At 42.8% G+C, this 22,500-nt stretch overlaps 15 non-coding genes and 37 pseudogenes across 15 annotated transcripts; all 52 read right to left on the reverse strand.

Moving 5' to 3' along the window:
• Positions 1 to 279: 279 nt before the first annotated feature.
• Positions 280 to 397, reverse strand: LOC123737415 (uncharacterized; annotated as a pseudogene).
• A 409-nt stretch (positions 398 to 806) lies between these two features.
• On the reverse strand, positions 807 to 924 carry LOC123737416 (uncharacterized; annotated as a pseudogene).
• Positions 925 to 1,333: 409 nt separating this feature from the next.
• LOC123737439 (uncharacterized) lies at positions 1,334 to 1,451 on the reverse strand (annotated as a pseudogene).
• A 139-nt stretch (positions 1,452 to 1,590) lies between these two features.
• Positions 1,591 to 1,708, reverse strand: LOC123737417 (uncharacterized; annotated as a pseudogene).
• A 408-nt stretch (positions 1,709 to 2,116) lies between these two features.
• On the reverse strand, positions 2,117 to 2,234 carry LOC123737418 (uncharacterized; annotated as a pseudogene).
• A 409-nt stretch (positions 2,235 to 2,643) lies between these two features.
• LOC123737419 (uncharacterized) lies at positions 2,644 to 2,761 on the reverse strand (annotated as a pseudogene).
• Positions 2,762 to 2,900: 139 nt separating this feature from the next.
• On the reverse strand, positions 2,901 to 3,018 carry LOC123737315 (uncharacterized; annotated as a pseudogene).
• A 408-nt stretch (positions 3,019 to 3,426) lies between these two features.
• On the reverse strand, positions 3,427 to 3,544 carry LOC123737421 (uncharacterized; annotated as a pseudogene).
• Positions 3,545 to 3,683: 139 nt separating this feature from the next.
• LOC123737422 (uncharacterized) lies at positions 3,684 to 3,801 on the reverse strand (annotated as a pseudogene).
• Positions 3,802 to 4,209: 408 nt separating this feature from the next.
• On the reverse strand, positions 4,210 to 4,327 carry LOC123737200 (5S ribosomal RNA). The gene has a single exon (XR_006766739.1). It is a non-coding gene; the product is annotated as a 5S ribosomal RNA (ribosomal RNA).
• A 138-nt stretch (positions 4,328 to 4,465) lies between these two features.
• On the reverse strand, positions 4,466 to 4,583 carry LOC123737316 (uncharacterized; annotated as a pseudogene).
• Positions 4,584 to 4,991: 408 nt separating this feature from the next.
• LOC123737423 (uncharacterized) lies at positions 4,992 to 5,109 on the reverse strand (annotated as a pseudogene).
• A 137-nt stretch (positions 5,110 to 5,246) lies between these two features.
• Positions 5,247 to 5,364, reverse strand: LOC123737424 (uncharacterized; annotated as a pseudogene).
• Positions 5,365 to 5,773: 409 nt separating this feature from the next.
• On the reverse strand, positions 5,774 to 5,890 carry LOC123737512 (uncharacterized; annotated as a pseudogene).
• Positions 5,891 to 6,029: 139 nt separating this feature from the next.
• Positions 6,030 to 6,146, reverse strand: LOC123737544 (uncharacterized; annotated as a pseudogene).
• Positions 6,147 to 6,555: 409 nt separating this feature from the next.
• On the reverse strand, positions 6,556 to 6,673 carry LOC123737425 (uncharacterized; annotated as a pseudogene).
• Positions 6,674 to 6,812: 139 nt separating this feature from the next.
• Positions 6,813 to 6,930, reverse strand: LOC123737317 (uncharacterized; annotated as a pseudogene).
• A 408-nt stretch (positions 6,931 to 7,338) lies between these two features.
• LOC123737318 (uncharacterized) lies at positions 7,339 to 7,456 on the reverse strand (annotated as a pseudogene).
• A 138-nt stretch (positions 7,457 to 7,594) lies between these two features.
• On the reverse strand, positions 7,595 to 7,712 carry LOC123737319 (uncharacterized; annotated as a pseudogene).
• A 409-nt stretch (positions 7,713 to 8,121) lies between these two features.
• On the reverse strand, positions 8,122 to 8,239 carry LOC123737426 (uncharacterized; annotated as a pseudogene).
• A 139-nt stretch (positions 8,240 to 8,378) lies between these two features.
• Positions 8,379 to 8,495, reverse strand: LOC123737464 (uncharacterized; annotated as a pseudogene).
• A 408-nt stretch (positions 8,496 to 8,903) lies between these two features.
• Positions 8,904 to 9,021, reverse strand: LOC123737427 (uncharacterized; annotated as a pseudogene).
• Positions 9,022 to 9,160: 139 nt separating this feature from the next.
• On the reverse strand, positions 9,161 to 9,277 carry LOC123737545 (uncharacterized; annotated as a pseudogene).
• Positions 9,278 to 9,686: 409 nt separating this feature from the next.
• On the reverse strand, positions 9,687 to 9,803 carry LOC123737513 (uncharacterized; annotated as a pseudogene).
• Positions 9,804 to 9,942: 139 nt separating this feature from the next.
• LOC123737465 (uncharacterized) lies at positions 9,943 to 10,059 on the reverse strand (annotated as a pseudogene).
• A 408-nt stretch (positions 10,060 to 10,467) lies between these two features.
• Positions 10,468 to 10,585, reverse strand: LOC123737428 (uncharacterized; annotated as a pseudogene).
• Positions 10,586 to 10,724: 139 nt separating this feature from the next.
• Positions 10,725 to 10,842, reverse strand: LOC123737321 (uncharacterized; annotated as a pseudogene).
• Positions 10,843 to 11,251: 409 nt separating this feature from the next.
• On the reverse strand, positions 11,252 to 11,370 carry LOC123737359 (uncharacterized; annotated as a pseudogene).
• Positions 11,371 to 11,777: 407 nt separating this feature from the next.
• On the reverse strand, positions 11,778 to 11,895 carry LOC123737322 (uncharacterized; annotated as a pseudogene).
• A 139-nt stretch (positions 11,896 to 12,034) lies between these two features.
• LOC123737429 (uncharacterized) lies at positions 12,035 to 12,152 on the reverse strand (annotated as a pseudogene).
• Positions 12,153 to 12,560: 408 nt separating this feature from the next.
• Positions 12,561 to 12,677, reverse strand: LOC123737467 (uncharacterized; annotated as a pseudogene).
• A 138-nt stretch (positions 12,678 to 12,815) lies between these two features.
• On the reverse strand, positions 12,816 to 12,934 carry LOC123737840 (5S ribosomal RNA). Its single transcript, XR_006767138.1, has one exon. It is a non-coding gene; the product is annotated as a 5S ribosomal RNA (ribosomal RNA).
• A 409-nt stretch (positions 12,935 to 13,343) lies between these two features.
• Positions 13,344 to 13,461, reverse strand: LOC123737430 (uncharacterized; annotated as a pseudogene).
• A 407-nt stretch (positions 13,462 to 13,868) lies between these two features.
• On the reverse strand, positions 13,869 to 13,987 carry LOC123737789 (5S ribosomal RNA). The gene has a single exon (XR_006767087.1). It is a non-coding gene; the product is annotated as a 5S ribosomal RNA (ribosomal RNA).
• A 408-nt stretch (positions 13,988 to 14,395) lies between these two features.
• Positions 14,396 to 14,514, reverse strand: LOC123737790 (5S ribosomal RNA). Its single transcript, XR_006767088.1, has one exon. It is a non-coding gene; the product is annotated as a 5S ribosomal RNA (ribosomal RNA).
• A 139-nt stretch (positions 14,515 to 14,653) lies between these two features.
• On the reverse strand, positions 14,654 to 14,771 carry LOC123737323 (uncharacterized; annotated as a pseudogene).
• Positions 14,772 to 15,180: 409 nt separating this feature from the next.
• On the reverse strand, positions 15,181 to 15,298 carry LOC123737432 (uncharacterized; annotated as a pseudogene).
• A 409-nt stretch (positions 15,299 to 15,707) lies between these two features.
• LOC123737777 (5S ribosomal RNA) lies at positions 15,708 to 15,826 on the reverse strand. The gene has a single exon (XR_006767075.1). It is a non-coding gene; the product is annotated as a 5S ribosomal RNA (ribosomal RNA).
• Positions 15,827 to 16,234: 408 nt separating this feature from the next.
• LOC123737433 (uncharacterized) lies at positions 16,235 to 16,352 on the reverse strand (annotated as a pseudogene).
• A 409-nt stretch (positions 16,353 to 16,761) lies between these two features.
• LOC123737324 (uncharacterized) lies at positions 16,762 to 16,879 on the reverse strand (annotated as a pseudogene).
• Positions 16,880 to 17,286: 407 nt separating this feature from the next.
• On the reverse strand, positions 17,287 to 17,404 carry LOC123737434 (uncharacterized; annotated as a pseudogene).
• A 409-nt stretch (positions 17,405 to 17,813) lies between these two features.
• On the reverse strand, positions 17,814 to 17,932 carry LOC123737778 (5S ribosomal RNA). Its single transcript, XR_006767076.1, has one exon. It is a non-coding gene; the product is annotated as a 5S ribosomal RNA (ribosomal RNA).
• A 409-nt stretch (positions 17,933 to 18,341) lies between these two features.
• On the reverse strand, positions 18,342 to 18,459 carry LOC123737976 (5S ribosomal RNA). The gene has a single exon (XR_006767272.1). It is a non-coding gene; the product is annotated as a 5S ribosomal RNA (ribosomal RNA).
• A 409-nt stretch (positions 18,460 to 18,868) lies between these two features.
• On the reverse strand, positions 18,869 to 18,986 carry LOC123737222 (5S ribosomal RNA). Its single transcript, XR_006766761.1, has one exon. It is a non-coding gene; the product is annotated as a 5S ribosomal RNA (ribosomal RNA).
• A 408-nt stretch (positions 18,987 to 19,394) lies between these two features.
• LOC123737779 (5S ribosomal RNA) lies at positions 19,395 to 19,513 on the reverse strand. The gene has a single exon (XR_006767077.1). It is a non-coding gene; the product is annotated as a 5S ribosomal RNA (ribosomal RNA).
• A 139-nt stretch (positions 19,514 to 19,652) lies between these two features.
• LOC123737210 (5S ribosomal RNA) lies at positions 19,653 to 19,770 on the reverse strand. The gene has a single exon (XR_006766749.1). It is a non-coding gene; the product is annotated as a 5S ribosomal RNA (ribosomal RNA).
• Positions 19,771 to 20,179: 409 nt separating this feature from the next.
• LOC123737211 (5S ribosomal RNA) lies at positions 20,180 to 20,297 on the reverse strand. Its single transcript, XR_006766750.1, has one exon. It is a non-coding gene; the product is annotated as a 5S ribosomal RNA (ribosomal RNA).
• Positions 20,298 to 20,436: 139 nt separating this feature from the next.
• Positions 20,437 to 20,555, reverse strand: LOC123737134 (5S ribosomal RNA). Its single transcript, XR_006766674.1, has one exon. It is a non-coding gene; the product is annotated as a 5S ribosomal RNA (ribosomal RNA).
• A 409-nt stretch (positions 20,556 to 20,964) lies between these two features.
• Positions 20,965 to 21,082, reverse strand: LOC123737212 (5S ribosomal RNA). The gene has a single exon (XR_006766751.1). It is a non-coding gene; the product is annotated as a 5S ribosomal RNA (ribosomal RNA).
• A 407-nt stretch (positions 21,083 to 21,489) lies between these two features.
• LOC123737791 (5S ribosomal RNA) lies at positions 21,490 to 21,608 on the reverse strand. Its single transcript, XR_006767089.1, has one exon. It is a non-coding gene; the product is annotated as a 5S ribosomal RNA (ribosomal RNA).
• Positions 21,609 to 22,017: 409 nt separating this feature from the next.
• On the reverse strand, positions 22,018 to 22,135 carry LOC123737213 (5S ribosomal RNA). Its single transcript, XR_006766752.1, has one exon. It is a non-coding gene; the product is annotated as a 5S ribosomal RNA (ribosomal RNA).
• Positions 22,136 to 22,272: 137 nt separating this feature from the next.
• LOC123737372 (uncharacterized) lies at positions 22,273 to 22,389 on the reverse strand (annotated as a pseudogene).
• Positions 22,390 to 22,500: the final 111 nt, after the last annotated feature.

The following is a 22,500-nucleotide window of genomic DNA, read 5'->3' on the forward strand; positions in this document are numbered from 1 at the left end:
TCCCATCACTTTTTACCTTTGGTAGTTGGATAAAATACAAACTTTATTTCCTTTCATCATTTGAACAGGGCAAAGGAGCACAAAGCACACACAAGCTGCATTCAGCAACAATATTCTTGTTTGTCTTATAAATACAAGGCAGATGCTAATTGAAAACACAAGGAAATTTGATCCTATTAAAAAGGCAGGAAGCTGCATTTAGTCAATTCATCATTAAATGCTTACTACAAGGCAGTGTTGCTGATGAAATAGTGCAGGGGCACACCCTCGTGGACAAAATGCTTACAGCACCTGGTATTCCCAGGCGGTCTCCCATCCAAGTACTAACCAGGCCCGACCCTGCTTAGCTTCCGAGATCAGGCGAGATCGGGCGTACCCAGGCTGGTATGGCCGTGGCGAGAAACAATCTCTTGCTACAACATATATAGTCAAAGTGAGTGTGATAAAACAGACATTGCATTTTCACCAATTAGATAAGCAGCTTGAACTTTGTGTCACTGAAAAAGTAGAAGAAATTACAAACACTGTTCCCATCACTTTTTAGCACAGGTAGTTGGATAAAATACAAACTTTATTTCCTTTCATCATTTGAACAGGGCAAAGGAGCACAAAGCACACACAAGCTGCATTCAGCAACAATATTCTTGTTTGTCTTATAAATACAAGGCAGATGCTAATTGAAAACACAAGGAAATTTGATCCTATTAAAAGGCAGGAAGCTGCATTTAGTCAATTCATCATTAAATGCTTACTACAAGGCAGTGTTGCTGATGAAATAGTGCAGGGGCACACCCTCGTGGACAAAATGCTTACAGCACCTGGTATTCCCAGGCGGTCTCCCATCCAAGTACTAACCAGGCCCGACCCTGCTTAGCTTCCGAGATCAGGCGAGATCGGGCGTACCCAGGCTGGTATGGCCGTGGCGAGAAACAATCTCTTGCTACAACATATATAGTCAAAGTGAGTGTGATAAACAGACATTGCATTTTCACCAATTAGATAAGCAGCTTGAACTTTGTGTCACTGAAAAAGTAGAAGAAATTACAAACACTGTTCCCATCACTTTTTAGCACAGGTAGTTGGATAAAATACAAACTTTATTTCCTTTCATCATTTGAACAGGGCAAAGGAGCACAAAGCACACACAAGCTGCATTCAGCAACAATATTCTTGTTTGTCTTATAAATACAAGGCAGATGCTAATTGAAAACACAAGGAAATTTGATCCTATTAAAAAGGCAGGAAGCTGCATTTAGTCAATTCATCATTAAATGCTTACTACAAGGCAGTGTTGCTGATGAAATAGTGCAGGGGCACACCCTCGTGGACAAAATGCTTACAGCACCTGGTATTCCCAGGCGGTCTCCCATCCAAGTACTAACCAGGCCCGACCCTGCTTAGCTTCCGAGATCAGGCGAGATCGGGCGTGCCCAGGCTGGTATGGCCGTGGCGAGAAACAATCTCTTGCTACAACATATATAGTCAAAGTGAGTCTGATAAAACAGACATTTAGTCAATTCATCATTAAATGCTTAATACAAGGCAGTGTTGCTGATGAAATAGTGCAAGAGCACACCCTCGTGGACAAAATGCTTACAGCACCTGGTATTCCCAGGCGGTCTCCCATCCAAGTACTAACCAGGCCCGACCCTGCTTAGCTTCCGAGATCAGGCGAGATCGGGCGTACCCAGGCTGGTATGGCCGTGGCGAGAAACAATCTCTTGCTACAACATATATAGTCAAAGTGAGTGTGATAAACAGACATTGCATTTTCACCAATTAGATAAGCAGCTTGAACTTTGTGTCACTGAAAAAGTAGAAGAAATTACAAACACTGTTCCCATCACTTTTTAGCACAGGTAGTTGGATAAAATACAAACTTTATTTCCTTTCATCATTTGAACAGGGCAAAGGAGCACAAAGCACACACAAGCTGCATTCAGCAACAATATTCTTGTTTGTCTTATAAATACAAGGCAGATGCTAATTGAAAACACAAGGAAATTTGATCCTATTAAAAGGCAGGAAGCTGCATTTAGTCAATTCATCATTAAATGCTTACTACAAGGCAGTGTTGCTGATGAAATAGTGCAGGGGCACACCCTCGTGGACAAAATGCTTACAGCACCTGGTATTCCCAGGCGGTCTCCCATCCAAGTACTAACCAGGCCCGACCCTGCTTAGCTTCCGAGATCAGGCGAGATCGGGCGTACCCAGGCTGGTATGGCCGTGGCGAGAAACAATCTCTTGCTACAACATATATAGTCAAAGTGAGTGTGATAAACAGACATTGCATTTTCACCAATTAGATAAGCAGCTTGAACTTTGTGTCACTGAAAAAGTAGAAGAAATTACAAACACTGTTCCCATCACTTTTTAGCACAGGTAGTTGGATAAAATACAAACTTTATTTCCTTTCATCATTTGAACAGGGCAAAGGAGCACAAAGCACACACAAGCTGCATTCAGCAACAATATTCTTGTTTGTCTTATAAATACAAGGCAGATGCTAATTGAAAACACAAGGAAATTTGATCCTATTAAAAAGGCAGGAAGCTGCATTTAGTCAATTCATCATTAAATGCTTACTACAAGGCAGTGTTGCTGATGAAATAGTGCAGGGGCACACCCTCGTGGACAAAATGCTTACAGCACCTGGTATTCCCAGGCGGTCTCCCATCCAAGTACTAACCAGGCCCGACCCTGCTTAGCTTCCGAGATCAGGCGAGATCGGGCGTACCCAGGCTGGTATGGCCGTGGCGAGAAACAATCTCTTGCTACAACATATATAGTCAAAGTGAGTCTGATAAAACAGACATTTAGTCAATTCATCATTAAATGCTTAATACAAGGCAGTGTTGCTGATGAAATAGTGCAAGAGCACACCCTCGTGGACAAAATGCTTACAGCACCTGGTATTCCCAGGCGGTCTCCCATCCAAGTACTAACCAGGCCCGACCCTGCTTAGCTTCCGAGATCAGACGAGATCGGGCGTACCCAGGCTGGTATGGCCGTGGCGAGAAACAATCTCTTGCTACAACATATATAGTCAAAGTGAGTGTGATAAACAGACATTGCATTTTCACCAATTAGATAAGCAGCTTGAACTTTGTGTCACTGAAAAAGTAGAAGAAATTACAAACACTGTTCCCATCACTTTTTAGCACAGGTAGTTGGATAAAATACAAACTTTATTTCCTTTCATCATTTGAACAGGGCAAAGGAGCACAAAGCACACACAAGCTGCATTCAGCAACAATATTCTTGTTTGTCTTATAAATACAAGGCAGATGCTAATTGAAAACACAAGGAAATTTGATCCTATTAAAAGGCAGGAAGCTGCATTTAGTCAATTCATCATTAAATGCTTACTACAAGGCAGTGTTGCTGATGAAATAGTGCAGGGGCACACCCTCGTGGACAAAATGCTTACAGCACCTGGTATTCCCAGGCGGTCTCCCATCCAAGTACTAACCAGGCCCGACCCTGCTTAGCTTCCGAGATCAGGCGAGATCGGGCGTACCCAGGCTGGTATGGCCGTGGCGAGAAACAATCTCTTGCTACAACATATATAGTCAAAGTGAGTCTGATAAAACAGACATTTAGTCAATTCATCATTAAATGCTTAATACAAGGCAGTGTTGCTGATGAAATAGTGCAAGAGCACACCCTCGTGGACAAAATGCTTACAGCACCTGGTATTCCCAGGCGGTCTCCCATCCAAGTACTAACCAGGCCCGACCCTGCTTAGCTTCCGAGATCAGGCGAGATCGGGCGTACCCAGGCTGGTATGGCCGTGGCGAGAAACAATCTCTTGCTACAACATATATAGTCAAAGTGAGTGTGATAAACAGACATTGCATTTTCACCAATTAGATAAGCAGCTTGAACTTTGTGTCACTGAAAAAGTAGAAGAAATTACAAACACTGTTCCCATCACTTTTTAGCACAGGTAGTTGGATAAAATACAAACTTTATTTCCTTTCATCATTTGAACAGGGCAAAGGAGCACAAAGCACACACAAGCTGCATTCAGCAACAATATTCTTGTTTGTCTTATAAATACAAGGCAGATGCTAATTGAAAACACAAGGAAATTTGATCCTATTAAAAGGCAGGAAGCTGCATTTAGTCAATTCATCATTAAATGCTTACTACAAGGCAGTGTTGCTGATGAAATAGTGCAGGGGCACACCCTCGTGGACAAAATGCTTACAGCACCTGGTATTCCCAGGCGGTCTCCCATCAAGTACTAACCAGGCCCGACCCTGCTTAGCTTCCGAGATCAGACGAGATCGGGCGTACCCAGGCTGGTATGGCCGTAGGCGAAAACAATCTCTTGCTACAACATATATAGTCAAAGTGAGTCTGATAAAACAGACATTTAGTCAATTCATCATTAAATGCTTAATACAAGGCAGTGTTGCTGATGAAATAGTGCAAGAGCACACCCTCGTGGACAAAATGCTTACAGCACCTGGTATTCCCAGGCGGTCTCCCATCCAAGTACTAACCAGGCCCGACCCTGCTTAGCTTCCGAGATCAGACGAGATCGGGCGTACCCAGGCTGGTATGGCCGTGGCGAGAAACAATCTCTTGCTACAACATATATAGTCAAAGTGAGTGTGATAAACAGACATTGCATTTTCACCAATTAGATAAGCAGCTTGAACTTTGTGTCACTGAAAAAGTAGAAGAAATTACAAACACTGTTCCCATCACTTTTTAGCACAGGTAGTTGGATAAAATACAAACTTTATTTCCTTTCATCATTTGAACAGGGCAAAGGAGCACAAAGCACACACAAGCTGCATTCAGCAACAATATTCTTGTTTGTCTTATAAATACAAGGCAGATGCTAATTGAAAACACAAGGAAATTTGATCCTATTAAAAGGCAGGAAGCTGCATTTAGTCAATTCATCATTAAATGCTTACTACAAGGCAGTGTTGCTGATGAAATAGTGCAGGGGCACACCCTCGTGGACAAAATGCTTACAGCACCTGGTATTCCCAGGCGGTCTCCCATCCAAGTACTAACCAGGCCCGACCCTGCTTAGCTTCCGAGATCAGGCGAGATCGGGCGTACCCAGGCTGGTATGGCCGTGGCGAGAAACAATCTCTTGCTACAACATATATAGTCAAAGTGATCTGATAAACAGACATTTAGTCAATTCATCATTAAATGCTTAATACAAGGCAGTGTTGCTGATGAAATAGTGCAAGAGCACACCCTCGTGGACAAAATGCTTACAGCACCTGGTATTCCCAGGCGGTCTCCCATCCAAGTACTAACCAGGCCCGACCCTGCTTAGCTTCCGAGATCAGGCGAGATCGGGCGTACCCAGGCTGGTATGGCCGTGGCGAGAAACAATCTCTTGCTACAACATATATAGTCAAAGTGAGTGTGATAAACAGACATTGCATTTTCACCAATTAGATAAGCAGCTTGAACTTTGTGTCACTGAAAAAGTAGAAGAAATTACAAACACTGTTCCCATCACTTTTTAGCACAGGTAGTTGGATAAAATACAAACTTTATTTCCTTTCATCATTTGAACAGGGCAAAGGAGCACAAAGCACACACAAGCTGCATTCAGCAACAATATTCTTGTTTGTCTTATAAATACAAGGCAGATGCTAATTGAAAACACAAGGAAATTTGATCCTATTAAAAAGGCAGGAAGCTGCATTTAGTCAATTCATCATTAAATGCTTACTACAAGGCAGTGTTGCTGATGAAATAGTGCAGGGGCACACCCTCGTGGACAAAATGCTTACAGCACCTGGTATTCCCAGGCGGTCTCCCATCAAGTACTAACCAGGCCCGACCCTGCTTAGCTTCCGAGATCAGGCGAGATCGGGCGTACCCAGGCTGGTATGGCCGTGGCGAGAAACAATCTCTTGCTACAACATATATAGTCAAAGTGAGTCTGATAAAACAGACATTTAGTCAATTCATCATTAAATGCTTAATACAAGGCAGTGTTGCTGATGAAATAGTGCAAGAGCACACCCTCGTGGACAAAATGCTTACAGCACCTGGTATTCCCAGGCGGTCTCCCATCCAAGTACTAACCAGGCCCGACCCTGCTTGCTTCCGAGATCAGGCGAGATCGGGCGTACCCAGGCTGGTATGGCCGTGGCGAGAAACAATCTCTTGCTACAACATATATAGTCAAAGTGAGTGTGATAAACAGACATTGCATTTTCACCAATTAGATAAGCAGCTTGAACTTTGTGTCACTGAAAAAGTAGAAGAAATTACAAACACTGTTCCCATCACTTTTTAGCACAGGTAGTTGGATAAAATACAAACTTTATTTCCTTTCATCATTTGAACAGGGCAAAGGAGCACAAAGCACACACAAGCTGCATTCAGCAACAATATTCTTGTTTGTCTTATAAATACAAGGCAGATGCTAATTGAAAACACAAGGAAATTTGATCCTATTAAAAAGGCAGGAAGCTGCATTTAGTCAATTCATCATTAAATGCTTACTACAAGGCAGTGTTGCTGATGAAATAGTGCAGGGGCACACCCTCGTGGACAAAATGCTTACAGCACCTGGTATTCCCAGGCGGTCTCCCATCCAAGTACTAACCAGGCCCGACCCTGCTTAGCTTCCGAGATCAGGCGAGATCGGGCGTACCCAGGCTGGTATGGCCGTGGCGAGAAACAATCTCTTGCTACAACATATATAGTCAAAGTGAGTCTGATAAAACAGACATTTAGTCAATTCATCATTAAATGCTTAATACAAGGCAGTGTTGCTGATGAAATAGTGCAAGAGCACACCCTCGTGGACAAAATGCTTACAGCACCTGGTATTCCCAGGCGGTCTCCCATCCAAGTACTAACCAGGCCCGACCCTGCTTAGCTTCCGAGATCAGACGAGATCGGGCGTACCCAGGCTGGTATGGCCGTGGCGAGAAACAATCTCTTGCTACAACATATATAGTCAAAGTGAGTGTGATAAACAGACATTGCATTTTCACCAATTAGATAAGCAGCTTGAACTTTGTGTCACTGAAAAAGTAGAAGAAATTACAAACACTGTTCCCATCACTTTTTAGCACAGGTAGTTGGATAAAATACAAACTTTATTTCCTTTCATCATTTGAACAGGGCAAAGGAGCACAAAGCACACACAAGCTGCATTCAGCAACAATATTCTTGTTTGTCTTATAAATACAAGGCAGATGCTAATTGAAAACACAAGGAAATTTGATCCTATTAAAAGGCAGGAAGCTGCATTTAGTCAATTCATCATTAAATGCTTACTACAAGGCAGTGTTGCTGATGAAATAGTGCAGGGGCACACCCTCGTGGACAAAATGCTTACAGCACCTGGTATTCCCAGGCGGTCTCCCATCCAAGTACTAACCAGGCCCGACCCTGCTTAGCTTCCGAGATCAGACGAGATCGGGCGTACCCAGGCTGGTATGGCCGTGGCGAAAACAATCTCTTGCTACAACATATATAGTCAAAGTGAGTCTGATAAAACAGACATTTAGTCAATTCATCATTAAATGCTTAATACAAGGCAGTGTTGCTGATGAAATAGTGCAAGAGCACACCCTCGTGGACAAAATGCTTACAGCACCTGGTATTCCCAGGCGGTCTCCCATCCAAGTACTAACCAGGCCCGACCCTGCTTAGCTTCCGAGATCAGACGAGATCGGGCGTACCCAGGCTGGTATGGCCGTGGCGAGAAACAATCTCTTGCTACAACATATATAGTCAAAGTGAGTGTGATAAACAGACATTGCATTTTCACCAATTAGATAAGCAGCTTGAACTTTGTGTCACTGAAAAAGTAGAAGAAATTACAAACACTGTTCCCATCACTTTTTAGCACAGGTAGTTGGATAAAATACAAACTTTATTTCCTTTCATCATTTGAACAGGGCAAAGGAGCACAAAGCACACACAAGCTGCATTCAGCAACAATATTCTTGTTTGTCTTATAAATACAAGGCAGATGCTAATTGAAAACACAAGGAAATTTGATCCTATTAAAAAGGCAGGAAGCTGCATTTAGTCAATTCATCATTAAATGCTTACTACAAGGCAGTGTTGCTGATGAAATAGTGCAGGGGCACACCCTCGTGGACAAAATGCTTACAGCACCTGGTATTCCCAGGCGGTCTCCCATCCAAGTACTAACCAGGCCCGACCCTGCTTAGCTTCCGAGATCAGGCGAGATCGGGCGTACCCAGGCTGGTATGGCCGTGGCGAGAAACAATCTCTTGCTACAACATATATAGTCAAAGTGAGTCTGATAAAACAGACATTTAGTCAATTCATCATTAAATGCTTAATACAAGGCAGTGTTGCTGATGAAATAGTGCAAGAGCACACCCTCGTGGACAAAATGCTTACAGCACCTGGTATTCCCAGGCGGTCTCCCATCAAGTACTAACCAGGCCCGACCCTGCTTAGCTTCCGAGATCAGACGAGATCGGGCGTACCCAGGCTGGTATGGCCGTGGCGAGAAACAATCTCTTGCTACAACATATATAGTCAAAGTGAGTGTGATAAACAGACATTGCATTTTCACCAATTAGATAAGCAGCTTGAACTTTGTGTCACTGAAAAAGTAGAAGAAATTACAAACACTGTTCCCATCACTTTTTAGCACAGGTAGTTGGATAAAATACAAACTTTATTTCCTTTCATCATTTGAACAGGGCAAAGGAGCACAAAGCACACACAAGCTGCATTCAGCAACAATATTCTTGTTTGTCTTATAAATACAAGGCAGATGCTAATTGAAAACACAAGGAAATTTGATCCTATTAAAAGGCAGGAAGCTGCATTTAGTCAATTCATCATTAAATGCTTACTACAAGGCAGTGTTGCTGATGAAATAGTGCAGGGGCACACCCTCGTGGACAAAATGCTTACAGCACCTGGTATTCCCAGGCGGTCTCCCATCCAAGTACTAACCAGGCCCGACCCTGCTTAGCTTCCGAGATCAGGCGAGATCGGGCGTACCCAGGCTGGTATGGCCGTGGCGAGAAACAATCTCTTGCTACAACATATATAGTCAAAGTGAGTCTGATAAAACAGACATTTAGTCAATTCATCATTAAATGCTTAATACAAGGCAGTGTTGCTGATGAAATAGTGCAAGAGCACACCCTCGTGGACAAAATGCTTACAGCACCTGGTATTCCCAGGCGGTCTCCCATCCAAGTACTAACCAGGCCCGACCCTGCTTGCTTCCGAGATCAGGCGAGATCGGGCGTACCCAGGCTGGTATGGCCGTGGCGAGAAACAATCTCTTGCTACAACATATATAGTCAAAGTGAGTGTGATAAACAGACATTGCATTTTCACCAATTAGATAAGCAGCTTGAACTTTGTGTCACTGAAAAAGTAGAAGAAATTACAAACACTGTTCCCATCACTTTTTAGCACAGGTAGTTGGATAAAATACAAACTTTATTTCCTTTCATCATTTGAACAGGGCAAAGGAGCACAAAGCACACACAAGCTGCATTCAGCAACAATATTCTTGTTTGTCTTATAAATACAAGGCAGATGCTAATTGAAAACACAAGGAAATTTGATCCTATTAAAAAGGCAGGAAGCTGCATTTAGTCAATTCATCATTAAATGCTTACTACAAGGCAGTGTTGCTGATGAAATAGTGCAGGGGCACACCCTCGTGGACAAAATGCTTACAGCACCTGGTATTCCCAGGCGGTCTCCCATCAAGTACTAACCAGGCCCGACCCTGCTTAGCTTCCGAGATCAGGCGAGATCGGGCGTACCCAGGCTGGTATGGCCGTGGCGAGAAACAATCTCTTGCTACAACATATATAGTCAAAGTGAGTCTGATAAAACAGACATTTAGTCAATTCATCATTAAATGCTTAATACAAGGCAGTGTTGCTGATGAAATAGTGCAAGAGCACACCCTCGTGGACAAAATGCTTACAGCACCTGGTATTCCCAGGCGGTCTCCCATCAAGTACTAACCAGGCCCGACCCTGCTTAGCTTCCGAGATCAGACGAGATCGGGCGTACCCAGGCTGGTATGGCCGTGGCGAGAAACAATCTCTTGCTACAACATATATAGTCAAAGTGAGTGTGATAAACAGACATTGCATTTTCACCAATTAGATAAGCAGCTTGAACTTTGTGTCACTGAAAAAGTAGAAGAAATTACAAACACTGTTCCCATCACTTTTTAGCACAGGTAGTTGGATAAAATACAAACTTTATTTCCTTTCATCATTTGAACAGGGCAAAGGAGCACAAAGCACACACAAGCTGCATTCAGCAACAATATTCTTGTTTGTCTTATAAATACAAGGCAGATGCTAATTGAAAACACAAGGAAATTTGATCCTATTAAAAGGCAGGAAGCTGCATTTAGTCAATTCATCATTAAATGCTTACTACAAGGCAGTGTTGCTGATGAAATAGTGCAGGGGCACACCCTCGTGGACAAAATGCTTACAGCACCTGGTATTCCCAGGCGGTCTCCCATCCAAGTACTAACCAGGCCCGACCCTGCTTAGCTTCCGAGATCAGGCGAGATCGGGCGTACCCAGGCTGGTATGGCCGTGGCGAGAAACAATCTCTTGCTACAACATATATAGTCAAAGTGAGTCTGATAAAACAGACATTTAGTCAATTCATCATTAAATGCTTAATACAAGGCAGTGTTGCTGATGAAATAGTGCAAGAGCACACCCTCGTGGACAAAATGCTTACAGCACCTGGTATTCCCAGGCGGTCTCCCATCCAAGTACTAACCAGGCCCGACCCTGCTTAGCTTCCGAGATCAGACGAGATCGGGCGTACCCAGGCTGGTATGGCCGTGGCGAGAAACAATCTCTTGCTACAACATATATAGTCAAAGTGAGTGTGATAAACAGACATTGCATTTTCACCAATTAGATAAGCAGCTTGAACTTTGTGTCACTGAAAAAGTAGAAGAAATTACAAACACTGTTCCCATCACTTTTTAGCACAGGTAGTTGGATAAAATACAAACTTTATTTCCTTTCATCATTTGAACAGGGCAAAGGAGCACAAAGCACACACAAGCTGCATTCAGCAACAATATTCTTGTTTGTCTTATAAATACAAGGCAGATGCTAATTGAAAACACAAGGAAATTTGATCCTATTAAAAAGGCAGGAAGCTGCATTTAGTCAATTCATCATTAAATGCTTACTACAAGGCAGTGTTGCTGATGAAATAGTGCAGGGGCACACCCTCGTGGACAAAATGCTTACAGCACCTGGTATTCCCAGGCGGTCTCCCATCCAAGTACTAACCAGGCCCGACCCTGCTTAGCTTCCGAGATCAGGCGAGATCGGGCGTACCCAGGCTGGTATGGCCGTGCGAGAAACAATCTCTTGCTACAACATATATAGTCAAAGTGAGTGTGATAAACAGACATTGCATTTTCACCAATTAGATAAGCAGCTTGAACTTTGTGTCACTGAAAAAGTAGAAGAAATTACAAACACTGTTCCCATCACTTTTTAGCACAGGTAGTTGGATAAAATACAAACTTTATTTCCTTTCATCATTTGAACAGGGCAAAGGAGCACAAAGCACACACAAGCTGCATTCAGCAACAATATTCTTGTTTGTCTTATAAATACAAGGCAGATGCTAATTGAAAACACAAGGAAATTTGATCCTATTAAAAAGGCAGGAAGCTGCATTTAGTCAATTCATCATTAAATGCTTACTACAAGGCAGTGTTGCTGATGAAATAGTGCAGGGGCACACCCTCGTGGACAAAATGCTTACAGCACCTGGTATTCCCAGGCGGTCTCCCATCCAAGTACTAACCAGGCCCGACCCTGCTTAGCTTCCGAGATCAGACGAGATCGGGCGTACCCAGGCTGGTATGGCCGTGGCGAGAAACAATCTCTTGCTACAACATATATAGTCAAAGTGAGTCTGATAAAACAGACATTTAGTCAATTCATCATTAAATGCTTAATACAAGGCAGTGTTGCTGATGAAATAGTGCAAGAGCACACCCTCGTGGACAAAATGCTTACAGCACCTGGTATTCCCAGGCGGTCTCCCATCCAAGTACTAACCAGGCCCGACCCTGCTTAGCTTCCGAGATCAGGCGAGATCGGGCGTACCCAGGCTGGTATGGCCGTGGCGAGAAACAATCTCTTGCTACAACATATATAGTCAAAGTGAGTGTGATAAACAGACATTGCATTTTCACCAATTAGATAAGCAGCTTGAACTTTGTGTCACTGAAAAAGTAGAAGAAATTACAAACACTGTTCCCATCACTTTTTAGCACAGGTAGTTGGATAAAATACAAACTTTATTTCCTTTCATCATTTGAACAGGGCAAAGGAGCACAAAGCACACACAAGCTGCATTCAGCAACAATATTCTTGTTTGTCTTATAAATACAAGGCAGATGCTAATTGAAAACACAAGGAAATTTGATCCTATTAAAAGGCAGGAAGCTGCATTTAGTCAATTCATCATTAAATGCTTACTACAAGGCAGTGTTGCTGATGAAATAGTGCAGGGGCACACCCTCGTGGACAAAATGCTTACAGCACCTGGTATTCCCAGGCGGTCTCCCATCAAGTACTAACCAGGCCCGACCCTGCTTAGCTTCCGAGATCAGACGAGATCGGGCGTACCCAGGCTGGTATGGCCGTGGCGAGAAACAATCTCTTGCTACAACATATATAGTCAAAGTGAGTCTGATAAAACAGACATTTAGTCAATTCATCATTAAATGCTTAATACAAGGCAGTGTTGCTGATGAAATAGTGCAAGAGCACACCTCGTGGACAAAATGCTTACAGCACCTGGTATTCCCAGGCGGTCTCCCATCCAAGTACTAACCAGGCCCGACCCTGCTTAGCTTCCGAGATCAGGCGAGATCGGGCGTACCCAGGCTGGTATGGCCGTAAGCGAGAAACAATCTCTTGCTACAACATATATAGTCAAAGTGAGTGTGATAAACAGACATTGCATTTTCACCAATTAGATAAGCAGCTTGAACTTTGTGTCACTGAAAAAGTAGAAGAAATTACAAACACTGTTCCCATCACTTTTTAGCACAGGTAGTTGGATAAAATACAAACTTTATTTCCTTTCATCATTTGAACAGGGCAAAGGAGCACAAAGCACACACAAGCTGCATTCAGCAACAATATTCTTGTTTGTCTTATAAATACAAGGCAGATGCTAATTGAAAACACAAGGAAATTTGATCCTATTAAAAAGGCAGGAAGCTGCATTTAGTCAATTCATCATTAAATGCTTACTACAAGGCAGTGTTGCTGATGAAATAGTGCAGGGGCACACCCTCGTGGACAAAATGCTTACAGCACCTGGTATTCCCAGGCGGTCTCCCATCCAAGTACTAACCAGGCCCGACCCTGCTTAGCTTCCGAGATCAGGCGAGATCGGGCGTACCCAGGCTGGTATGGCCGTGGCGAGAAACAATCTCTTGCTACAACATATATAGTCAAAGTGAGTGTGATAAAACAGACATTGCATTTTCACCAATTAGATAAGCAGCTTGAATTTGTGTACTGAAAAAGTAGAAGAAATTACAAACACTGTTCCCATCACTTTTTAGCACAGGTAGTTGGATAAAATACAAACTTTATTTCCTTTCATCATTTGAACAGGGCAAAGGAGCACAAAGCACACACAAGCTGCATTCAGCAACAATATTCTTGTTTGTCTTATAAATACAAGGCAGATGCTAATTGAAAACACAAGGAAATTTGATCCTATTAAAAGGCAGGAAGCTGCATTTAGTCAATTCATCATTAAATGCTTACTACAAGGCAGTGTTGCTGATGAAATAGTGCAAGGGCACACCCTCGTGGACAAAATGCTTACAGCACCTGGTATTCCCAGGCGGTCTCCCATCCAAGTACTAACCAGGCCCGACCCTGCTTAGCTTCCGAGATCAGACGAGATCGGGCGTACCCAGGCTGGTATGGCCGTGAGCGAGAAACAATCTCTTGCTACAACATATATAGTCAAAGTGAGTGTGATAAACAGACATTGCATTTTCACCAATTAGATAAGCAGCTTGAACTTTGTGTCACTGAAAAAGTAGAAGAAATTACAAACACTGTTCCCATCACTTTTTAGCACAGGTAGTTGGATAAAATACAAACTTTATTTCCTTTCATCATTTGAACAGGGCAAAGGAGCACAAAGCACACACAAGCTGCATTCAGCAACAATATTCTTGTTTGTCTTATAAATACAAGGCAGATGCTAATTGAAAACACAAGGAAATTTGATCCTATTAAAAGGCAGGAAGCTGCATTTAGTCAATTCATCATTAAATGCTTACTACAAGGCAGTGTTGCTGATGAAATAGTGCAGGGGCACACCCTCGTGGACAAAATGCTTACAGCACCTGGTATTCCCAGGCGGTCTCCCATCCAAGTACTAACCAGGCCCGACCCTGCTTAGCTTCCGAGATCAGACGAGATCGGGCGTACCCAGGCTGGTATGGCCGTGAGCGAGAAACAATCTCTTGCTACAACATATATAGTCAAAGTGAGTCTGATAAAACAGACATTTAGTCAATTCATCATTAAATGCTTAATACAAGGCAGTGTTGCTGATGAAATAGTGCAAGAGCACACCCTCGTGGACAAAATGCTTACAGCACCTGGTATTCCCAGGCGGTCTCCCATCCAAGTACTAACCAGGCCCGACCCTGCTTAGCTTCCGAGATCAGACGAGATCGGGCGTACCCAGGCTGGTATGGCCGTGGCGAGAAACAATCTCTTGCTACAACATATATAGTCAAAGTGAGTGTGATAAACAGACATTGCATTTTCACCAATTAGATAAGCAGCTTGAACTTTGTGTCACTGAAAAAGTAGAAGAAATTACAAACACTGTTCCCATCACTTTTTAGCACAGGTAGTTGGATAAAATACAAACTTTATTTCCTTTCATCATTTGAACAGGGCAAAGGAGCACAAAGCACACACAAGCTGCATTCAGCAACAATATTCTTGTTTGTCTTATAAATACAAGGCAGATGCTAATTGAAAACACAAGGAAATTTGATCCTATTAAAAAGGCAGGAAGCTGCATTTAGTCAATTCATCATTAAATGCTTACTACAAGGCAGTGTTGCTGATGAAATAGTGCAGGGGCACACCCTCGTGGACAAAATGCTTACAGCACCTGGTATTCCCAGGCGGTCTCCCATCCAAGTACTAACCAGGCCCGACCCTGCTTAGCTTCCGAGATCAGGCGAGATCGGGCGTACCCAGGCTGGTATGGCCGTGGCGAGAAACAATCTCTTGCTACAACATATATAGTCAAAGTGAGTGTGATAAACAGACATTGCATTTTCACCAATTAGATAAGCAGCTTGAACTTTGTGTCACTGAAAAAGTAGAAGAAATTACAAACACTGTTCCCATCACTTTTTAGCACAGGTAGTTGGATAAAATACAAACTTTATTTCCTTTCATCATTTGAACAGGGCAAAGGAGCACAAAGCACACACAAGCTGCATTCAGCAACAATATTCTTGTTTGTCTTATAAATACAAGGCAGATGCTAATTGAAAACACAAGGAAATTTGATCCTATTAAAAAGGCAGGAAGCTGCATTTAGTCAATTCATCATTAAATGCTTACTACAAGGCAGTGTTGCTGATGAAATAGTGCAGGGGCACACCCTCGTGGACAAAATGCTTACAGCACCTGGTATTCCCAGGCGGTCTCCCATCCAAGTACTAACCAGGCCCGACCCTGCTTAGCTTCCGAGATCAGACGAGATCGGGCGTACCCAGGCTGGTATGGCCGTAGGCGAGAAACAATCTCTTGCTACAACATATATAGTCAAAGTGAGTGTGATAAACAGACATTGCATTTTCACCAATTAGATAAGCAGCTTGAACTTTGTGTCACTGAAAAAGTAGAAGAAATTACAAACACTGTTCCCATCACTTTTTAGCACAGGTAGTTGGATAAATACAAACTTTATTTCCTTTCATCATTTGAACAGGGCAAAGGAGCACAAAGCACACACAAGCTGCATTCAGCAACAATATTCTTGTTTGTCTTATAAATACAAGGCAGATGCTAATTGAAAACACAAGGAAATTTGATCCTATTAAAAAGGCAGGAAGCTGCATTTAGTCAATTCATCATTAAATGCTTACTACAAGGCAGTGTTGCTGATGAAATAGTGCAGGGGCACACCCTCGTGGACAAAATGCTTACAGCACCTGGTATTCCCAGGCGGTCTCCCATCCAAGTACTAACCAGGCCCGACCCTGCTTAGCTTCCGAGATCAGGCGAGATCGGGCGTACCCAGGCTGGTATGGCCGTGGCGAGAAACAATCTCTTGCTACAACATATATAGTCAAAGTGAGTGTGATAAACAGACATTGCATTTTCACCAATTAGATAAGCAGCTTGAACTTTGTGTCACTGAAAAAGTAGAAGAAATTACAAACACTGTTCCCATCACTTTTTAGCACAGGTAGTTGGATAAAATACAAACTTTATTTCCTTTCATCATTTGAACAGGGCAAAGGAGCACAAAGCACACACAAGCTGCATTCAGCAACAATATTCTTGTTTGTCTTATAAATACAAGGCAGATGCTAATTGAAAACACAAGGAAATTTGATCCTATTAAAAAGGCAGGAAGCTGCATTTAGTCAATTCATCATTAAATGCTTACTACAAGGCAGTGTTGCTGATGAAATAGTGCAGGGGCACACCCTCGTGGACAAAATGCTTACAGCACCTGGTATTCCCAGGCGGTCTCCCATCCAAGTACTAACCAGGCCCGACCCTGCTTAGCTTCCGAGATCAGACGAGATCGGGCGTACCCAGGCTGGTATGGCCGTGGCGAGAAACAATCTCTTGCTACAACATATATAGTCAAAGTGAGTGTGATAAACAGACATTGCATTTTCACCAATTAGATAAGCAGCTTGAATTTGTGTCACTGAAAAAGTAGAAGAAATTACAAACACTGTTCCCATCACTTTTTAGCACAGGTAGTTGGATAAAATACAAACTTTATTTCCTTTCATCATTTGAACAGGGCAAAGGAGCACAAAGCACACACAAGCTGCATTCAGCAACAATATTCTTGTTTGTCTTATAAATACAAGGCAGATGCTAATTGAAAACACAAGGAAATTTGATCCTATTAAAAGGCAGGAAGCTGCATTTAGTCAATTCATCATTAAATGCTTACTACAAGGCAGTGTTGCTGATGAAATAGTGCAGGGGCACACCCTCGTGGACAAAATGCTTACAGCACCTGGTATTCCCAGGCGGTCTCCCATCCAAGTACTAACCAGGCCCGACCCTGCTTAGCTTCCGAGATCAGGCGAGATCGGGCGTACCCAGGCTGGTATGGCCGTGGCGAGAAACAATCTCTTGCTACAACATATATAGTCAAAGTGAGTGTGATAAACAGACATTGCATTTTCACCAATTAGATAAGCAGCTTGAACTTTGTGTCACTGAAAAAGTAGAAGAAATTACAAACACTGTTCCCATCACTTTTTAGCACAGGTAGTTGGATAAAATACAAACTTTATTTCCTTTCATCATTTGAACAGGGCAAAGGAGCACAAAGCACACACAAGCTGCATTCAGCAACAATATTCTTGTTTGTCTTATAAATACAAGGCAGATGCTAATTGAAAACACAAGGAAATTTGATCCTATTAAAAAGGCAGGAAGCTGCATTTAGTCAATTCATCATTAAATGCTTACTACAAGGCAGTGTTGCTGATGAAATAGTGCAGGGGCACACCCTCGTGGACAAAATGCTTACAGCACCTGGTATTCCCAGGCGGTCTCCCATCCAAGTACTAACCAGGCCCGACCCTGCTTAGCTTCCGAGATCAGACGAGATCGGGCGTACCCAGGCTGGTATGGCCGTAGGCGAGAAACAATCTCTTGCTACAACATATATAGTCAAAGTGAGTGTGATAAACAGACATTGCATTTTCACCAATTAGATAAGCAGCTTGAACTTTGTGTCACTGAAAAAGTAGAAGAAATTACAAACACTGTTCCCATCACTTTTTAGCACAGGTAGTTGGATAAAATACAAACTTTATTTCCTTTCATCATTTGAACAGGGCAAAGGAGCACAAAGCACACACAAGCTGCATTCAGCAACAATATTCTTGTTTGTCTTATAAATACAAGGCAGATGCTAATTGAAAACACAAGGAAATTTGATCCTATTAAAAAGGCAGGAAGCTGCATTTAGTCAATTCATCATTAAATGCTTACTACAAGGCAGTGTTGCTGATGAAATAGTGCAGGGGCACACCCTCGTGGACAAAATGCTTACAGCACCTGGTATTCCCAGGCGGTCTCCCATCAAGTACTAACCAGGCCCGACCCTGCTTAGCTTCCGAGATCAGACGAGATCGGGCGTACCCAGGCTGGTATGGCCGTAAGCGAGAAACAATCTCTTGCTACAACATATATAGTCAAAGTGAGTGTGATAAACAGACATTGCATTTTCACCAATTAGATAAGCAGCTTGAACTTTGTGTCACTGAAAAAGTAGAAGAAATTACAAACACTGTTCCCATCACTTTTTAGCACAGGTAGTTGGATAAAATACAAACTTTATTTCCTTTCATCATTTGAACAGGGCAAAGGAGCACAAAGCACACACAAGCTGCATTCAGCAACAATATTCTTGTTTGTCTTATAAATACAAGGCAGATGCTAATTGAAAACACAAGGAAATTTGATCCTATTAAAAAGGCAGGAAGCTGCATTTAGTCAATTCATCATTAAATGCTTACTACAAGGCAGTGTTGCTGATGAAATAGTGCAGGGGCACACCCTCGTGGACAAAATGCTTACAGCACCTGGTATTCCCAGGCGGTCTCCCATCAAGTACTAACCAGGCCCGACCCTGCTTAGCTTCCGAGATCAGACGAGATCGGGCGTACCCAGGCTGGTATGGCCGTGAGCGAGAAACAATCTCTTGCTACAACATATATAGTCAAAGTGAGTGTGATAAACAGACATTGCATTTTCACCAATTAGATAAGCAGCTTGAACTTTGTGTCACTGAAAAAGTAGAAGAAATTACAAACACTGTTCCCATCACTTTTTAGCACAGGTAGTTGGATAAAATACAAACTTTATTTCCTTTCATCATTTGAACAGGGCAAAGGAGCACAAAGCACACACAAGCTGCATTCAGCAACAATATTCTTGTTTGTCTTATAAATACAAGGCAGATGCTAATTGAAAACACAAGGAAATTTGATCCTATTAAAAGGCAGGAAGCTGCATTTAGTCAATTCATCATTAAATGCTTACTACAAGGCAGTGTTGCTGATGAAATAGTGCAGGGGCACACCCTCGTGGACAAAATGCTTACAGCACCTGGTATTCCCAGGCGGTCTCCCATCCAAGTACTAACCAGGCCCGACCCTGCTTAGCTTCCGAGATCAGACGAGATCGGGCGTACCCAGGCTGGTATGGCCGTAGGCGAGAAACAATCTCTTGCTACAACATATATAGTCAAAGTGAGTCTGATAAAACAGACATTTAGTCAATTCATCATTAAATGCTTAATACAAGGCAGTGTTGCTGATGAAATAGTGCAAGAGCACACCCTCGTGGACAAAATGCTTACAGCACCTGGTATTCCCAGGCGGTCTCCCATCCAAGTACTAACCAGGCCCGACCCTGCTTAGCTTCCGAGATCAGACGAGATCGGGCGTACCCAGGCTGGTATGGCCGTAGCGAGAAACAATCTCTTGCTACAACATATATAGTCAAAGTGAGTGTGATAAACAGACATTGCATTTTCACCAATTAGATAAGCAGCTTGAACTTTGTGTCACTGAAAAAGTAGAAGAAATTACAAACACTGTTCCCATCACTTTTTAGCACAGGTAGTTGGATAAAATACAAACTTTATTTCCTTTCATCATTTGAACAGGGCAAAGGAGCACAAAGCACACACAAGCTGCATTCAGCAACAATATTCTTGTTTGTCTTATAAATACAAGGCAGATGCTAATTGAAAACACAAGGAAATTTGATCCTATTAAAAAGGCAGGAAGCTGCATTTAGTCAATTCATCATTAAATGCTTACTACAAGGCAGTGTTGCTGATGAAATAGTGCAGGGGCACACCCTCGTGGACAAAATGCTTACAGCACCTGGTATTCCCAGGCGGTCTCCCATCCAAGTACTAACCAGGCCCGACCCTGCTTAGCTTCCGAGATCAGACGAGATCGGGCGTACCCAGGCTGGTATGGCCGTAGCGAGAAACAATCTCTTGCTACAACATATATAGTCAAAGTGAGTCTGATAAAACAGACATTTAGTCAATTCATCATTAAATGCTTAATACAAGGCAGTGTTGCTGATGAAATAGTGCAAGAGCACACCCTCGTGGACAAAATGCTTACAGCACCTGGTATTCCCAGGCGGTCTCCCATCCAAGTACTAACCAGGCCCGACCCTGCTTAGCTTCCGAGATCAGGCGAGATCGGGCGTACCCAGGCTGGTATGGCCGTGAGCGAGAAACAATCTCTTGCTACAACATATATAGTCAAAGTGAGTGTGATAAACAGACATTGCATTTTCACCAATTAGATAAGCAGCTTGAACTTTGTGTCACTGAAAAAGTAGAAGAAATTACAAACACTGTTCCCATCACTTTTTAGCACAGGTAGTTGGATAAAATACAAACTTTATTTCCTTTCATCATTTGAACAGGGCAAAGGAGCACAAAGCACACACAAGCTGCATTCAGCAACAATATTCTTGTTTGTCTTATAAATACAAGGCAGATGCTAATTGAAAACACAAGGAAATTTGATCCTATTAAAAAGGCAGGAAGCTGCATTTAGTCAATTCATCATTAAATGCTTACTACAAGGCAGTGTTGCTGATGAAATAGTGCAGGGGCACACCCTCGTGGACAAAATGCTTACAGCACCTGGTATTCCCAGGCGGTCTCCCATCCAAGTACTAACCAGGCCCGACCCTGCTTAGCTTCCGAGATCAGACGAGATCGGGCGTACCCAGGCTGGTATGGCCGTAGCGAGAAACAATCTCTTGCTACAACATATATAGTCAAAGTGAGTGTGATAAACAGACATTGCATTTTCACCAATTAGATAAGCAGCTTGAACTTTGTGTCACTGAAAAAGTAGAAGAAATTACAAACACTGTTCCCATCACTTTTTAGCACAGGTAGTTGGATAAAAACAAACTTTATTTCCTTTCATCATTTGAACAGGGCAAAGGAGCACAAAGCACACACAAGCTGCATTCAGCAACAATATTCTTGTTTGTCTTATAAATACAAGGCAGATGCTAATTGAAAACACAAGGAAATTTGATCCTATTAAAAGGCAGGAAGCTGCATTTAGTCAATTCATCATTAAATGCTTACTACAAGGCAGTGTTGCTGATGAAATAGTGCAGGGGCACACCCTCGTGGACAAAATGCTTACAGCACCTGGTATTCCCAGGCGGTCTCCCATCCAAGTACTAACCAGGCCCGACCCTGCTTAGCTTCCGAGATCAGACGAGATCGGGCGTACCCAGGCTGGTATGGCCGTGAGCGAGAAACAATCTCTTGCTACAACATATATAGTCAAAGTGAGTGTGATAAACAGACATTGCATTTTCACCAATTAGATAAGCAGCTTGAACTTTGTGTCACTGAAAAAGTAGAAGAAATTACAAACACTGTTCCCATCACTTTTTAGCACAGGTAGTTGGATAAAATACAAACTTTATTTCCTTTCATCATTTGAACAGGGCAAAGGAGCACAAAGCACACACAAGCTGCATTCAGCAACAATATTCTTGTTTGTCTTATAAATACAAGGCAGATGCTAATTGAAAACACAAGGAAATTTGATCCTATTAAAAAGGCAGGAAGCTGCATTTAGTCAATTCATCATTAAATGCTTACTACAAGGCAGTGTTGCTGATGAAATAGTGCAGGGGCACACCCTCGTGGACAAAATGCTTACAGCACCTGGTATTCCCAGGCGGTCTCCCATCCAAGTACTAACCAGGCCCGACCCTGCTTAGCTTCCGAGATCAGACGAGATCGGGCGTACCCAGGCTGGTATGGCCGTAGCGAGAAACAATCTCTTGCTACAACATATATAGTCAAAGTGGTTGATAAAACAGACATTTAGTCAATTCATCATTAAATGCTTAATACAAGGCAGTGTTGCTGATGAAATAGTGCAAGAGCACACCCTCGTGGACAAAATGCTTACAGCACCTGGTATTCCCAGGCGGTCTCCCATCAAGTACTAACCAGGCCCGACCCTGCTTAGCTTCCGAGATCAGACGAGATCGGGCGTACCCAGGCTGGTATGGCCGTAGCGAGAAACAATCTCTTGCTACAACATATATAGTCAAAGTGAGTGTGATAAACAGACATTGCATTTTCACCAATTAGATAAGCAGCTTGAACTTTGTGTCACTGAAAAAGTAG

This window comes from Salmo salar, unplaced genomic scaffold (genome assembly GCF_905237065.1).
Source record: "Salmo salar unplaced genomic scaffold, Ssal_v3.1, whole genome shotgun sequence".
NCBI lineage: Eukaryota > Metazoa > Chordata > Actinopteri > Salmoniformes > Salmonidae > Salmo > Salmo salar.